The sequence below is a fragment of the Canis lupus genome, chromosome 9, assembly GCF_048164855.1.
Source record: "Canis lupus baileyi chromosome 9, mCanLup2.hap1, whole genome shotgun sequence".
Classification (NCBI taxonomy): Eukaryota; Metazoa; Chordata; class Mammalia; order Carnivora; family Canidae; genus Canis; species Canis lupus.
The window spans coordinates 63,821,318-63,825,986 of NC_132846.1; the positions used below are offsets into that span (position 1 = coordinate 63,821,318).

Genomic DNA, 4,669 nt, shown 5'->3' on the forward strand with positions numbered 1-4,669 from the left:
TAGCTTCTAGTGACCGGACCACTCCGCTCCCATCTCCGAGCCGGGGACACACTGCTTAGTCCCCTTCCATGTGGATCAAATCTCCCTTTGTTTCCTCTTACGAAGACACTTGTGATGGCACTTAAGTCTCATTCAGGTAACCCAGGGTAATCCCCCATCTCAAAATACTTAACTTCATTACATCACAGGTTCCAGGGATTAGGACATGGATATATATTTTTAAGGAACACCGTGGAGCCCACTATAGGTGATATGATACGAAATAAAATTAGGTATCATCTGTCTTGTAATAACATCTTCTTAGGATGAATAATAGTCATTTAAAAATTCATTTGAATATTGTTTTATCATTATTTCTGCCTGGCTAAATTGCAAGTGTTAAAAAGTCTCTCTCTCTGGGATGCCTGGGTAGCTCAATAGTTGAGCATTTGCCTTGAGCTCAGAGTGTGACCCCGGGGTCCTGGGATCGAGTTCCGCATCGGGCTCCCCGGAGGGAGCCTGCTTCTCCCTCTGCCTGTGTCTCTGCCTCTCTCTGTGTATCTCTCATGAATTACGAAATACAATCTTAAAAAAAAAAGTCTCAGGGCAGCCCAGGTGGCTCAGCGGTTTAGCACCTGCCTCGGCCCAGGGCGTGATCCTGGAGACCCGAGATCGAGTCCCACATCAGGCTCCCGGCATGGAGCCTGCTTCTCCCTCTGCCTGTGTCTCTGCCTCTCTCTCTCTCTCTCTCTCTGTGCATCTCTCAGGAATAAACAAATAAAATCTTTAAAAATTGTTTTAAAAGTCTCTATACATACTATATATGTGTATATATATATATATACACACATGCATAGACTCTATAATAATAATATAAATAAAATATAAAATAGTCATAAAGGATTTTAAGCATCTCAGAGAAAAGGGACTAGATTAGAATGGCTTACTATTTACATCACCAATACGCATTGTTTACTTAAATCTAATTTACTTCTTTTTTTTTTAAAGATTTTTATTTATTTATTCGACAGAGAGTGCACAAGCTGAGGGAGAGGCAGAGAGAGAATGGGAGAAACAGGTTCCCTTCTGAGCAGGGAGCCTGATGCGGAACTCGATCCCAGGACCCCAGGATCATGGCCTGAGCCGAAGGCAGATGCTTAACCATCTAAGCCAACTAGGTGCCCTAATTTACTTAAATTCTTACTGACAGTGGTTTTCATCATATTGAAACAATTACAGTCTTGGTGTACGCCCCTCTCCCAATCATTTAAAAGAGAAGACTATCTGAAAATGAAATGTAAAGTTTTAACATTAACTATAGATACTTTTTAAGTTTCAGGCAATTGATGCAAAGCATTCAGGTGATACCCTTCTGTAACTAAGGCAAGTGATGTTAAGCCCTGGGAAAAAGTCATACTTGAACTACATTCGATGCCAACTAAAGAGGACAAAGTTCAGTATACAAATTTTTACTGTAAGGATATCTTTCGGACTATTTATAATGAAAAAGGTGAAGTCTTTTTTTTTTTTTTTAGGAAAAAAGGATGTTAAATGCTAAACATCAGCAGACTGTAAGATCAAATAGAATATTGATGAACTGGAATTTGAATGCTAGCATTAACTGCTAAGATTGCATAGAATCCTGTCTCTATAAACACAATTTTTTATAAATATGGTTTGTTAAAATAGTGACATGTCTTTGAGCAGTCTAAATTACACAGCCACATTAGGCAAAGACCAATTCGCTGACCTACCTAAATGAGAAACCCAATAAACATATACAGGAGAAATGTGTTTGAAAGTTGTCATTGTATTAGTAGCATGTCTGTGAATGACAGGAATTTATGTTCAGCAACTGTTTGCATATTTGAAAAGGTTCATATTCGGTTTAATTTAAACAATTTTTAAATATTAAACTTTTTTTTTTTTTTTTTTACAGATCTTATTTATTTATTTTGGGAGAGAGAGAATGCATGAGGTAGGAGGAAGGGCAGAAGGGGGGAGAGAAACTCAAGCAGACTCCCCACTGAGCAAGGAGACTGACTCAGGGCTCAATCTCATGACCCTAAGATCATGGACTGAGCTAAAACCAAGAGTTGGACGCTTCACCGACTGAGCCACCCAGATGCCCCTAAATATTAATTTTAAATAGAATTTTTTTAAAAATCGGAGTCAACGCACAACTTACATTAGTTTCAGGTGTACAACATGGGGATTAGTCAAGTGCATATATTATGCTCTGCTCAACACAAGTGTAGCCACCATTTGTCACCAAGCAGCACTGTTACAATATCATTGACTATATATTCCCTGACCTGTGTCTTTTATTCTCATGACTTATTATTCCATAACTGGAAGTCTGTGTCTCCCATGTTTAATTTTAGATTTTGCATCTTGGAAGATTATTTGAAAATACTGTAACTTCTGAAGAGGAATTTATTTATTTATTTTTTAAATATTTTATTTATTTATTTGAGAAAGAGAGTGCACACATGTGGGCAGAGGGAGAAGGAGAAGCAGACTTTTCCCCCTGAGCAAGGAGCCTGATGCAGGGCTCGATCCCAGGATCTTGGGATCATGACCTGAGCCAAAGGCAGATGCTTAACTGACTGAGCCACTCAGGTGCCTGAAGGAATTTAAATTATATGTAAAGCATGGCATTCCTCCTAAAATTATTGTATTTCAAAGTTTCTAGGGATATGATGGTTCACAGGATAACTCTGTATTTAAAGGGATTTTCCCAATTTCATATGCTATGTGTTGTCTGCTGAAAAAGGATTGGTATTTTATTAATTTACAGTTTTTGTCAAATAGACTTGACAATATTTAAGAAACACTCTTAAGAATAAAAAATCTAATAAAAGCTGGTTACGGCAGGATTGAACCCCAGAAATCATAAATCCAAGCCTCTTGTTTTAGTGATGATTAAAATGATGTTGAAAGAGAACTGAGACTTGCCCGAGGTTCTCCTAGCTGGTGAGAGAGAAGATGAAGCTGGAAGCCTGAAGCTTGAAGGTGGGGCTCTGCACTCTGAATTCATTGTTCTTTCTACCATGGGAAGCTACTCATCAAAAAGGTGTATAACTTTTCTTCTTCAAGTAACAAATACAATACTTCTAAAGGAGCCCTCTTATTAAGAGCCTGTGGTAATACATTGAGGAGAGCTAACTATATTCTGTTATTTTTTTCTTCTTTTTTAAAAGATTTATTTGAGGGGGAGAGGGAGAGAGAGAGAGAGAAAGCGAGCGAGCACCTGAGTGGGAGGGGCAGAAGGAGAGGGAGAAAGAATCTCAAGCAGACTCTACGCCAAGTGCAGAGCTTGACATGGGGCTCGATCCCCAGCCCCGAGATTAGGATCTGAGCTGAAACCAAGAGTCTGGCGCTTAACCCACTAAGCCATCCATGTGCCTCTGTTACTTTTTTTTGAACCGTATTTATGTTTGTTTCCTAACAGGATATATAGAGGGAATGTCAAATATTTATTTTAAAGATTAAAAAAAGTTTGTCTCACTCTACCATACAATTTAGCAACAGATTTACTTTTTTATTTTATTTTTATTTATCTGGTTTTTTGGGAGAGTCAGGGCAATGGGGGAGGGAGACACAATTTTAAGCAGTCCCCACACCCAGCACAGAGCCCTGCATGGGGTCAATCTCACAACCCTGCGATTATAACCTGAGCTGAAATAGAGTTGGATTCTTAACTGACTGAGCCCCCAGGCGCCCCCAGATTTAGTTTTATAACAGAATATGGACCTGATAAAGACAGTTTTGCTACCGACTAGGTGTTTAATATTGGGATTCTACTTATACTAGATAATTTTAAAGCTAAAATGTCTTGAATAGTCCTGAAGAATACAGGATAAAATTGAAAAAAAAATCATAGGATTACAAGCAAGGAATAGTACTTGGATATCCTTTATCTTCTGTCTTCTTTAATTTCTAGACCTTTATTTCTCTGCGAAAAGAGAAAAAAGGAATAAAATAAAAATGGCACAGTTGAAAAAATACAGAATGCATCACGAATTTGCGTATCATCCTCATGCAGGGGCCATGCTAATCTACTCTGTAACGTTCCAATTTTAGTCTATGTGCTGCCAAAGCAAGCACTATCTTCTGTCTTTTATTTTTAAAGATTTTATTTCTTTATTTGAGAGAAAGAGTGAAGGAGGAGAGAGCACAAGCTGAGGGAGGGAGCATACTCCTGTCTGAGCAGGGAGCCAGATGAGGCTCATCCCAGGACCCCGGGATCATGGCCTGAGCCAAAGGCAGACACTTAAGTGACTGGGCCACCCAGGTGCCCCTCTTCTGTCTTTTTGACAGAGACTGGCAACTAATGAAACACATGTTAAAATATTCACAAGATAATTTGTATGACATGGTCAGGCCTGCTCTAGGTCAAATTGCAATGTGTCTTAGGTTTTCCTTATTCTTTTTTCATTCCTCTACCTTCCCTAAGCATCACCTTCTAAAACCCCTGATCACATCCAGTTACCAAAGAAGAGAGAGTAATTACATGGGCACTGTGTTTTCCTTACAAAAGCAAATAAAGCTGTGTGGAAATTGGGCATGTTATCTCTGAAATGCTAGCAACACTTGCTCCAGAACTGGAGACCCATTGAGAACAGGCTGACGACCCTTCTATAGAACACAGATTGCCAGAGCAACCTGAATGTTCGTGCCGTCCTTG

The 4,669-nt window shown here is 39.2% G+C and overlaps 1 non-coding gene across 1 annotated transcript; it reads right to left on the reverse strand.

The window, feature by feature from the left end:
* Positions 1–3,982: 3,982 nt before the first annotated feature.
* On the reverse strand, positions 3,983–4,089 carry LOC140640680 (U6 spliceosomal RNA). Its single transcript, XR_012037324.1, has one exon. It is a non-coding gene; the product is annotated as a U6 spliceosomal RNA (small nuclear RNA).
* Between the last annotated feature and the right edge of the window lie 580 nt (positions 4,090–4,669).